This window comes from Dipodomys ordii, unplaced genomic scaffold (genome assembly GCF_000151885.1).
Source record: "Dipodomys ordii isolate 6190 unplaced genomic scaffold, Dord_2.0 Scaffold1, whole genome shotgun sequence".
NCBI lineage: Eukaryota > Metazoa > Chordata > Mammalia > Rodentia > Heteromyidae > Dipodomys > Dipodomys ordii.
Window position 1 is genome coordinate 51,976,586 of NW_012267217.1, and position 12,812 is coordinate 51,989,397.

Here is a 12,812-nt window from a genome sequence, read left to right on the forward strand (position 1 = left end):
AAAAAAAAAAATAATAATAATAAATAAATAAAATTTTAAAAAAAGGTTAAAATTAACACTTGCCTAGCATGTGCAAGACCCTGAGTTCCATAACCAGCATCTCAAAAAAAAAGTTAAAATAATAAATTCTGTTACGTGTATTTTACTTTAATTTTTTTAAGTCTGGGCTCAAAAAGGTACTTTAATCACTGAAACTGCCTACTTATAATTTCTTATACAATTTGATCATTAAATGCTTGGTTTCCTATAACCCACTTTTAGTTGAGTATTTATTTCATGATCTCCAAAAAAAAACCATTCAAACTGCTACAGAAAAGTTGAGCAGGGGTTAGCAGATTTCCCCAGTGAGGGCCTTTCTAAAAAATAAATCGCTAAAAATAAAATTTCCCTGTGCTGACTCCCTAGAGAGGATTGGCCCCTAGTATGCATGGGCATGCATGCATGTGTGTGTGCGTGTTTGTGTGTGTGTGTGCGTGCATGCACACACGCATGTACACAAACACACCTCACACCCAGCCCAAACTTCCCATTACCAAATGTAGGTCCCAAAGAAAAAAATGCATTCTTGGATCCCCAGGTTCTCAGGTAAAACCGTAGTCAAGAGCATCAGGGATAGTTTTAGGATGTGCAGTGGTAGCAAGAAAGCAGGGTGCTCTCCCAGCCTCAAGCACAGCTCCTCCTCAAAGTCTGCCTCACCTCCTCATCCTCAGTCCAGGTGTGACAAGAAAGCCCTAAAGCAGAGTGTGGAGACCATAATCCGTTGCTCAGGAGAAATATAGACCAGGCACTGGTAGCTCCCACCAGAAGTGGAGCTATGACTCAAGTGAGAGAGTAGTAGAAGAGGAAAAAAAGGAAGAGGAGGAGGAAATGTGCGGGAGGAGGAAGAGGAGGAGGAGGAGGAAGAAGAGGTTGAAGAAGGAAAAGGAGAAGGAGGAGGAGATAATAATGCAGGATTTGAGTCTTTCTTTCTATAATATTCATTGAAGGGATTGGGATTCAATAGCACCTAGGGCTCATAGGGCTGGTCACCAAAGAGCTCAGGGTCTGAGCAGCCTGCTAAGTGCATAAGAAAGCAAGAAGGCCAGAATTCCCATGGCTTCCAGGCCATCCAGATCTGAGCACTAGGCCAAGCAGGAGGCAGAGAGGCAGGAGCAAACACCTGGACTAGAGGATTTAAGTGTAAGGAACTTCCACTTATTGCTCATGAAAGTGATTTTCCTATTGCCTCCAGCAAACAAGACTAAGTGTGTGTCATAGTCCCTTGTTCTGTGCACATTCTATGCCCAGGCACTGTGCTACACTCAGGACTGAGAGTGACTGCACTGCATCTCTGATTTGGCAAATGGGAAATGTACTAGGACCTGTATTTACCAAACCTGGAGTTGCCAGAGGGATGAGGTGCTCTGCATGAGCCGGGTGGACCAGCCAAATGGCTCTCTGCAAAGAGGAGCCCAAATTCAGTTTCACCTTTTGTTGCAGATTTCTGCTCTTTATTCCTATGGTGGGGCCCTTGAGGAAACACTGTTTTCCAGTGGAACTCTCCCCGGAGGTGGGAGGGAGGGCAACAAAGGGGAGATTGAACTGAAGCTCTGTGGGTTCCATTGATATTTATCTCTCCTTCTTCCTCTCGCTGCCAGTCTTTGCAGCAGGGGCTTCCTTTGCTTAGCAAATCAAAACAGCCTCTAATCTTTGAGAGAGGACATTGAGACATACCCCAGTGACTGGGGATAGAGTTCAGTGGGAGAGGGCTTGCCTAGCATGCTCAGGTCCTAAGTTCAGTCCCCAGGTTAAAAAGATAAAGAAGGAGTATTCCCAATTTATGGGTCACATTGAAACCCACTGGACATACACCTACATGGAGAGAGAGAGAGCTATGCTACCCCACAATTTAGAGTCTATGGGACCTAAAGATCACCAAGACAATACTTTCCAATTATGCATGAGGAGCCGGGCATGAGCTGATGGCTCATGCCTGTAATCCTAACTAGTCAGGAGGCTGAGCTCTGAGGATCACAGTTCAAAGCCAGCCTAAGCAGGAAATTCTGCGAGACTTTTATCTCCAATAAATTATCAAAAGACTGGAAATGGTGCTATGGTTCAAAGTGAGAGAGTGCTAGCTTTGAGGAAAAAGAGGTCAGGACAGTGCCCAGGTCCTGAGTTCAAGCCCCAGAGCTGGCACACGCGCGCGCACACACACACACACACACCACATGAGGAAACTGAGTCCTGAGCAAAAGCAACCTAACCAAAATCTTATGGTTGGCTGGACAGGTAGAGACTCATTCAGGCCCCCCACCCACCGTTTTTTTATGCCCATCCTGGGGCTCCGGGGTACTATTCCTGAGTTCTTATGCACAAAACTAGCACTCTACAAGTTGAGCCACACCTCCACTTCCAGCTTTTTAATTGAAGATAAGAGTCTCACAGATTTCCTACCTGGGCTGGCTTTGAACTATAATCCTCAAATCTCAGCTTCCTGAGTAACTAGGATTACAGGCGTGAGCCTACAGAGCCTGACTTCAGCTCATTTTTTTTTTTTTTTTTTGAATCCGGTCATGGGGCCTGAACTCTGGGCCTGGGCACTGTCCCTCAGCTCTTCAGCTCAAGGCTAGCACTCTACCACTTGAGCCACAGCGCCACTTCCGGCTTTTTTTTTCTGCTTATGTGGTGCTGAGGAATCGAACCCAGGGCCTCGTGCATGCAAGGCAAGCGCTCTACCACTGAGCCACCTTCCCAGCCCTCAGCTCATTTCTTAAATCAGATCCTTTGCACTTGTGACATGTGACATGTCAGTCACCTGACAGAAGGGAAATCCTGTTACCTCCTCAGGACATTGCATTTATACAAGTAGGACCTGTCCACTTTTTCTGGACCTGGGCTTGAGTGCCTGGTTCTGGGGATGTTGGGGTTCCATGGTCCTGACAGGTAAAGACCAGGAGAGGCTGAGGTTCACAGGTATGGAAGCATGGTTACACTAGTTATTCTGCTCTGAGCTAGCAGACAGGACAGCTGAACACAAAGTTCAAAGTCTGGCAAAACTGACAGGGTTCAATCCTAGAAGCAGAGCCACCAAACAGAGATCTGGGATTTGACCTTATACACTGTGAAACAGGTAGAATTGTTTGTGTCCTGTTAGCTTTGATTCTGGAATGGGGCCTAAGCTAGCACTGTCATCTGATTCAAGTCACCAGGTCCAGGGGTCAGAAAATCTTGGTCTCATTTGAGAAAGAATTCAAGGACAGTTTGTTTATTGTATGTGTTTGCTGGAACTGGGGCTTGAACTCAGGACCTTGGTGCTATCTCTAGGTTTGTTTCACTTAAGACTGGTACTCCACCACTTAGGCCACACCCCTACTTCCAGTTTTTGCATAAGGGTCTCACAGATTTTCCTGCCTGGGTTGGTTTTGAACCATGATCCTCAGATCTTAGCCTCCTGAGTAGCTAGGATTACAGGGAGCAAGTTTATGAACGCAAAGCAAAGTGAAAGCAACGCAACCAACAGCGCACGCTCCAGATAGAAGGCTGGCTAGACTGAAGGTACTACACTGGAGGCCTCAAGACCTCAAGCTCTGGGGAACCTCACCATGGGGGTAGCAAGCTCCAGAAAACTGGACTCCTGTCCCTAACATCTGGAGATTGAGTTATGGATCACCAACTCCTCTCACATGTCAGGCGGGGAAGTGCTTGGTCTTCGATGATGAGACCACAGGCTGGGCGTGCTGTAGCTCAGCAAGGCCCTGCTGTGTGTCACGTCATTCCACTCACATCAACAGCTGGGACTATGATTTTATCAACATCCAACTCATCATTCCCTGCTGTGAGGTTTCCTAACTCCCTACCTCACACCTACATCCACAGAACAGCCTGGAAGGGAAAAAAATCCAACATGAGGTGAGAGATGAGCAGGCGAGCGCAGCCTTCAGGGCACACTGAGACCTGAGTTGGTTCAAATTTCGTATGTGGAGGGCCTGCAGGAGAAGATGGGCAGCCTGCATCACAGACGTGAACACACACTTGAAGGGTGTGCACCAGCACACCCAACAAAGAAGTGCAGCAGTGTCTGGCACCATGCATTGGCTTTCCAAAGCCTCACAGAGCAACACCAGGTTGCTGCCAGGAAAGGCTCGCAGTGACCTGGAAGTATGAAAGTTCCAGCTGAGCTAAGATGACTCAGTACAAACCCTCCACACACACAAGTGCAGCTGCAAATGAACATAAATGGTTATCACAGACATCCGGGTAAAGTTTTACCCAAGGCTCAAGGAAGGAAAGGACACCAAGTTGTCATACGTGTGTGTGTGTGTGTGTGTATGTGTGTGTGTGTGTGTGTGCGTGCACGTGCGCACATGCATGCGCGCATGCCTGCATGCCAGTCCTGGGGCTTGAACTCAAGGCTTAGGCACTGTTCCCAAGCTCTTTGGCTCAATGCTAACACTGTACGAATCAAGCCACTACTCTATTTTCAGGTGGTAGGTGGGGTTTTTAGTAGTTAATTGGAGACAAGAGTCTTACAAACTTTCCTCCCGGGGCTCACTTTGAACTGTGTCCCTCAGCTTTCAGCCTCCTGAGTAGTTAAGATTACAGGCATGAGCCAGCAGTGCCCAGCTAGCTGTCAGACTTTAGAGACACTAATAATGTTCTCTTTCTTAACCTAGAAAATAGGTGTCTGGGATTCATTGTACTACTATTTAAGCTATTTTTTAAGCTATTAAGTAAGTCTTCTGGGGGCTGGGAAGGTGACTCAGTAGAGTGCTTGCCTTGTATGCATGAGGCCCTGGGTTCCATTCCTCAGCACCACATAAGCAAAAAAAGCAGGAAGTGGCACTGTGGCGCAAGTGGTAGAGCACTAGCCTTGAGCTGAAGAGCTGAGGGACAGTGCCCAGGCCCAGAGTTCAGGCCCCACAACCAAAAAAAAAAAAAAGAGTAAGTCTTCTGGAGCCACAAGTATATTCACTATTTACTATACAAATGGTTTTAGCTATTTAAAAAAGGTCAAACAATAAGGACAAAGTGACCAGAAGGACAAAGACACAACTTGGTCATTTTTGAAGAGCAACTGCATGGAGTTGAGTCCAGGCTTTGCATGTATAGCTTGGGGTGGGGCATGGTCAGATCAGATGATTGAATCATTCAAGACTGTAACTAGATAAATAGATCTTGTCTTCAGAGAAAACAACTTGGTATCGTGTGTGTGAGTGTGCATGCGTGCGTGTGTGCTGGTACTGGAGCTTGAACTCAGAGCCTTGCACTCCAGGGAACGCTTATAGGAACCCAGATATGATAAAGGGCAGCCTTTGATGCCAGCAGCAGCCACCATTAGGAACAAGACAGAGGGAATAAAAGCCCTGACTGGATATCTTCTAGTTAAGGTTCTTAATGCTTCAGCTGCCAGATTTCCCTTCCGGCAGGGGTAAGGGGTGGGGGGAGGGGAGGTTTCTACTTGGCTTCCTGGGGTTGGGTTCAAGCCAGCTTCCTATAAGGGTTCCCACTGGCCAAGCCCCTCCTGACCTCCTACCAGGATATCCCTAGTGTGAGCCCAGAAACCAGAGGACAAGGAGGACCACTGAGGCAGTTCACCCCACAGCACTGAGCACAGAAAAGGCAGCAGAACTAGCACAAGAAAGAGCAGGCAGACATCCAGATGGCCAACTCAGCTCAAGGAAGGGTAAGAGTAAAAACCCCAGGCCTATCAAGTCTGTAAAGCTAGTGGGGGTGGGACGGAGAGCTGAAGCTCTCTGCTGAAGACTCAACTTTAGCTAGGTGCTTGTAGCTACTCAGGAAACTGAGATTTGAAGACTGCACTTCAAAGTCAGCCCAGGAAGAAAAGTCCATGAGACTCTTTATCTCCAACGTGTACCACATAAAAACTAGAAGTGGAGCTGCGGCTCAACTAGTAGAACCCCAGCCTTGAACAAAAAAGAAGCTATAGGAGAGGGAAAAACTGGAAGAGAGCAAAGGAAGGAGTGACATTGTCCAAAAAGAAATGTACTCTTTACCTTACTTATGTAACTGCAATTCATCTGTACATCACCTTTATAATAACAACAAAATTAAAGCTATAGACTAATACCCAGAACCCTGAGTTCAAGCCTCAGCAGCAACACAAAAAAATTAACAATATGAACTTTACAACTTTGGTGGGGGGAGGGGAAGGATGGAGGGGGAGGGAAGGGATGGGAAGGGGAAACAAAGGAGGAGGCTACAGTGCTTGATAAGAAATGTACCCATTATCTTGCCCATGTAATTGTAACCCCTCTGTATGGTATTTTCACAATAAAAAAAAATTCTAAAAAAAAATTAACAATAACCTGATTGTTTTCTTCAGCAGTTATGTATCCTACCTTCCTCCCTCCCTCCCCTCACACACATTTTCACGCCTCCCCCCCCAATTCTTGATGACTCCTAACCAAAGGAAAGCAGGTGGCCTTGCAAGGGGAACCCCTCCTGACCACTCTGTATTTCCCAAGTGGAGCAGCTGGAGGAGGGGGAAGTCAAGTCACGGCCCCCAATGCAAAGCCCCTCATGCGGAACCTGTACCAGACACCTTCCCGGTGACACAGGATGCGATTTCTCAACAGGGTCTTGCAAAATGTGATGTTAGATGTGTTCTCTGACCATAAACAGCAAGACCAGCTTCCTGTCAGTGCTGGCTTTGTGCCAAGCAGGGACCCAACAGCTGGTTAAGCATCGGTACACCCGTATGTTCTCTGTTCCCATACAGTGATCATTCCAGCTCGGGAGGGTTCTGTCAGATGTCCAGCACTATTCAGAGGACTTTGTTACACTGGACCATGACACTTCAGATCCCTCTGCTACCTCTACCCAACTCCACACTTGCCAAAGTTCCTAGCTCCACCACCAAAAATGCATAAACAAGGCTGGTGAATGGTTTATCCTGGAGTTATAGAACCCATGACTAGCAAGCATATGGCCCTGAATTCAATACCCACTATTGAAAAACAAACAAATAGTATGTAACTTGAGGGTAGGGACAGGAGGGGGAAAATGGAGAAGAAGGGAGGAAGGGGTGATACTGACAAGAAGCATTGACTTATGGAATCCCTTTGTACAACTACTTAATAATAATTTTTAAAAAAAAGAAGACAGAAAAGGAAAAACAAACAAATGGCAGGGCACTGGTGGCTCATACCTGCAATCCTAGCTACTCAGATCTCAGACTGATATCTGAGGATCACTGTTCAAAGCTAGCCCAAGTAATAACTTTTTGCTCCAGCAAAAAGCCAAAGTGGGCCAGGCACAGATGGCTCATGCCTTTAACCTTAGCTACTCAGGAGGCTGAGATCTGAGGATCACGATTCAAAGCCAACCAGAGCAAGAAAGCCCATGAGACTCTTATCCAATTAGCCACCAGAAAACGGGAAATGGAGCTGTGGTTCAAAGTGGCAGAGCACTAGCGTTGAGCAAGAGTTCAGGAGCAGAGCCCAGGCCCTGAGTTCAAACCCCAGTACCAGCACAAAAATAAGAATACACACAACCTGGCTGCCAAACAGTTTCTACAAGGCTCAGAGATCTCAAAACCATGGTAAAATCCAGAGACTAGGATCAAGGATGCCTCTAGACTTGTTAAATCACTTTAGATCACCTACGTACAAGCAAGTTAGTCCCATGATTCTTTTCATTCTCCACTCACCACTTGAGTGAATTGTGGCCTTGAACAGCCTTACCGAAGCCTAGACAATCTTGTAAGAGGGAGTACGAAGATTGACTTCCCTCTGTGACCACTGACTGAAGGCCCAGGACAGGTGAACACTTGCCAGAGATCATGAACTACAAAGATGAACTCAACCTCCCACTCATTATCTCTTCCTTGTACAAGGAAGCCTCCCTTCACGTTGTCAGTCCTATAAGGATGAGACGAGACAAGACTGAGTCTAAAACAGCTAGACTCAAGACAGTGCTCTTGACTTTTATCCTCCCATACCTGTAGACAGGTCTGGAGGAAAGAAAAGTCAGGAACTGAGAGCCAGAGGGCAGTCTTAAACTAACTCTTTCACTCGTTTATTCATTTATTCCTGTCCAGACACCCAAGGCAGGTAAATATCTGGAGCTGGTTTAATGTAAACATGACGTGATGGCAGGCTCACACCTGTAACCCTAACTATTCAGGAGGATGAGATCTGAGAAGCCCAGTTTAAACCCAGCCCTGGCAGATAAATGCAAGAGACTCTTATCTCCAATTACACAGCAAAAGCCAGCAGTGTAGCCTAAGTGATAAAGAGCCAGCCTTAAACAAACAAGCTAAAGAGAGAATGAGGCACTGAGTTCAAGTCCCAGTACTGGCATGCAAAAAGGAACAGGAAGTTGACTATCTGTGGGGGATGGGATATGAGAAAGAGGGAGGGAATCGAAAGGATTTTTCAACCCTCACCTTAGACAAGAGGCTTTAAAAGAGGGGGGCGGGACATTTGGTTTAGGGTCTAAATTTTAGACTGACAGTGAGGGTATAATAGACACATGTCCATGTGCTTTGGAAAAATCTAGCTAGCCTAAAAAAAATTATCTAGCTTAGAAACATGTAATCATTCCTCCATAAGGTCTTAGTGAGCATTCAATAAAATGATGCACATAAAAAGTGTGGTTTTTGTTGGGCACGGGTAGCTCACAGCTACAATCCCAGCTACTCAGGATGCTGAGATGTGAGGACTGCTGTTCGAAGTCAGCCCAAGCAGGAAAATCCATGAGACTTTTCTCTCCAATAAACTATCAAAAGCATCAAAACAAACAACAACAACAAAAACCAGAAGTGGAGCTGTGGCTCAACTGGTAGAGCACAAGCTTTGTGTAAAAGATACTGAAGGACAGTACCCAGGTCCTGAGTTCAAGCCCCAGGAGTGGCAAGAAAAAAAAAGTGCTTTTTTTTTTTCATGGTGCCTGGGCACATGGTAATTCTTCAATTATCAGCAAGCAATGATTATTTAACATCTGTTGGTCAGGAAGTGGAGACATGGCTCAAGTGACAGAGCGCCAGTCCTGAGTGAAAAAGCCAAATGAAAGGCCCTGAGTTAAATCCTAGTACAGGCACAAAAAAATTAAAATTAAAAAATGTACAGAGAGCCAGTCACCAGTGGCTCATGCCTGCAATCCTAGCTACTCAGGAGGCTGAGATCTGAGGACCAAGGTTCCAAGCCAACCCAGGCAGGAAAGTCCATGAGACTCTTATCTCCAATTAACCACCAGAAAACTAGAAGTGGCACTGTGGCTCAAGTGGCAGAGCACTAGCTTTGAGCTGCAGAGCTGAGGGACAGCGCCCAGGCCCAGAGTTCAAGCCCCACAACCACCAAAAAATAAGTGCAGGGGTTGAGAATGTGTCTTAATGGTAGAGTGCTTGCCTAGCATGCATGAAGCCCTGGGTTCAATTTCTCAGTAACACATAAAAAGAAAAAGCTGGAAGTGGTACTGTGGCTCAAGTGGTACAGTGCTAGCAATGAGCAAAAGAAGCTCAGGGACAGTGTCCAGACCCTGAGTTCAAGCCCCAGGATTGGCAAAAAAAAAAAAAAAAGTACAAATACTTCTGTAGGTTAATACCACAGGAAATGCCCTACATAATAAGGAATGTCAGAGACCTTCCTTGTTGTAAATCTGAAATAGGACTTAGGGAGCAAAGTGGCAATTTCATAAACCCAGGCAAGAATCAGTTCATCTTTTGGTCCCTTTCCACAACTCTGTTCTCCCCCATTGCCCACAAGTTTTCTAATACTTTCTCTCTTCTCCTCTCCTCCCCCTCTTCTCCTCTCCTCACTCCCACTCTCCCCTACCTCTTCTCTTCGCTCTCTCTCTCTCCCTCTCTCCAAAATATGATTATTCTGATTTGATCATTATGCACAAATATTACCTTATCAGCCTAGAATCTAGAAGGTTGTGAGCGGGGATACATTGCTATCAGAGGCTAAGCTGATGTGGTGGATTGTAGGGTGGGTACCAGTTTGCTCATGACCTTGACACCTCAGATAAAGAGGATCGTTTATGCAAGAAAATTGTTTCAAAACCCCATCTTCATCCCATACTTAATAAGCGAAAGTGTTTCCTAAATCCAGGAAGTCTTGTCCTTTTCTATGGGGTCTCCCTGCCCTAACAGAATGAATTTGTGACAGATTGGGAAGACAGAGACTAGACATTGTGGGGATGGAGAAGGAAAGAGAAGAAAGGAGTGGGAGGAAGGTTCCAAGATCTCTCCATTGAAGACTCATTCAGCAGCTGCCTGGAAACCTTCTACCAAGAACTGGTCTCCCTAGAGCAGCTAGTTACTGATAATCACAACCTGAGTGAAGTTCAGGCAGCACTGTGGTTCTATCTGTACCGCTCCGTAGACTCTCGGCTTTACATGCGTCATCTTCTTAGAACTGGAGAAGACCTTACCTAATCAGACCACAGTCCATGGAAGAGGAAATTGAAATGTTCATGTGGCACAGCTTCTGTCTTTCCTTTCATTCTCTTTTGTTTAATTAGAAGCATGCTTCTAAATAAATCCTCTGATTCAGCTGGTGGTGCTTGGGCCCTCAGATAGAGTGATCTCTTCCCAGTCACCCTACAGGAAGTTGTACACACTTCTCTTCACATTCTCCACTCACATTTTCTTTTTCTGTTTTTTCTTGGGGGGGGCGGTCCGGTCATGGGGCCTGAACTCTGGGCCTGGGCACTGTCCCTCAGCTCTTCAGCTCAAGGCAAGTGTTCTACCACTTGAGCACAGCCCCACTTCCAGCTTTTTCTGTTTATGTGGTGCTGAGGAATTGAATCCAGGGCCTCATGCATGCAAGGCAAATACTCTACCACTGAGCCACCTTCCCAGCCCTATTCCTCTCTTGCATTTGACCTTAGACGTTTGTTTTATTTTATTGTGTTGGTACTGGAACTTGAACCCAGAGCCTCATGCTCTTTCTTGGCTTTTCCATTCAAGGATGGCATTCTGCCACTTGAGCCACACCTCCACTAACAGCTTTTTGCCAGTTAATCAGTAATAAGAGTCTTTTAGATTTATCTGCTCAGGCTAGTTTCAAACTTTAACCATCAAGTCTCAGCTTCCTAAGTAGCTATATCACAGGCATGAGCTACCAGATCCTAGCCAGTATGTTATCTAGCATTTCTAGGTAGGATATGTGTGTGTGTGTGTGTGTGTGTGTGTGTGTGTGTGTGTATGTGTGTGTGTGTTAGTGTATACCTCCTTACTCCAACATCATGAAAGAAAATCAGTGGAAATTCAAATCACAGATAAATAAAAACCACAGGTCCCTTCTCGTTCTTCATTTTCTTTCCTTAAAGATTAAAATTTTTAAAGTTTTTCTTCTAGTGAACTTAAAATGTCAACCTGGTCTAGTGAACTTAAAATGTCAACCTGGGTCTGGGGGTGGAATTTGGAGATACAGCACTTTCCTGCCACATGCAAGGCCCTGATCCAGTCTCCAGCACTGAAAAAGAAGTCTCCCGGGAGAATACATTGACAGCTTTCTATGAATCTCAGAGTGTACATATATGTTGTGTAGAGATGTGTATGTGTGTGCTGGAGATGGAAAACCCATGTTGTCCCAGAATTACCACCTTTTTCTTTTAGCTAGGCTCAAATCAGGGCCCTAGAAGAAGTGAGAAGGTAAATGGGAAGGGATCTCTGAAGAAATCTAGTCATTTCCGATGTGCGAAGAAAGTGTGTTGCCAAACAGAAACATTGCCCAACAGAGCACACCTCTCCTGTGGTTCCCATTCTGTAAACAACAGGGCTGTCTTCCTGAAAGAGCTGGCTTCGCTCCAACCTTGAATCAAGTCTAGACCTCATAAGGAGGGCCGGGCTCCCTGCATCCTTGGATGCCCATTTAATTTAATCCCCAGTAATTTAATCCAGTAAACTGAGCCTTACTTTAGTCTTACCCACATTGTACAAAGATACACAGAGAAATTAAGTGATCTGTACTTGGTCATATATATGTGTGTGATATATGTAATATATTATACATAATATATTATGTGTATATATTTACATATATGTATTAGAAAAACTAAGGTTTTTTTTTTTTTTAACTCCGAGCCTTTCCTTTTCTAGACAGGTGTTCTACCATTTGAGCATGCCCCCAGCCAGAACTGGGTCCAAGCTTGCTCTCTTAAAGAGAAAATTGTGTGTGTGTGTACGCACACACTAGTACTAAAGTTTGAACTCAAAACCTGGGTGTTATTTCTGAGCTTTTCTGCTCCACTTGAATTAGAGCTCCACTTCAGGCTTTTTGGTGATTAACTGGAGATAAGAGTTGCATGGACTTTCCTATCCAGGCTGGCTTTGAATCCTCAGATCTCAGCCTTCTGAGTAGCTGAAATTACAGACATGAACCATTGGCACCAAGCTCAGGAAAGAAGATTTAATACCTCTGCTAATATAAAATTTCAAATTCTCAGCAAGCTAGGAATAGAAAAGAACTTCTTCAACCTGACAGTATCTCCATGAAAAATCTATGGCTAACATCATCTTTAGTAAAAGCTGAATGTTTTAAGACCATGAACAAGGCAGAGCCAGATATGGTAGTACCACCTATAATCTCAGTTCTTGAAAGGCTGAGGCAAGGGTATCACAAGTTCTAGGACAATCTAAGTTAATAGCAAGTTAGAGATCAACCTGCGTTACAGGCCCAAAAAAAGCAAAGACCAAGAAACAAGGCAAAATGTCCACTCTTGCTACCTCTTTATAATACCGAAAAATCAAGAAAAAGAAATAAGGAGAGGGGCTGGGAAGGTGGCTCAGTGGTAGAGTGCTTGCCTTGCATACATGAGGCCCTGGGTTCAATTCCTCAGCACCACATAAGCAGAAAAAGCCA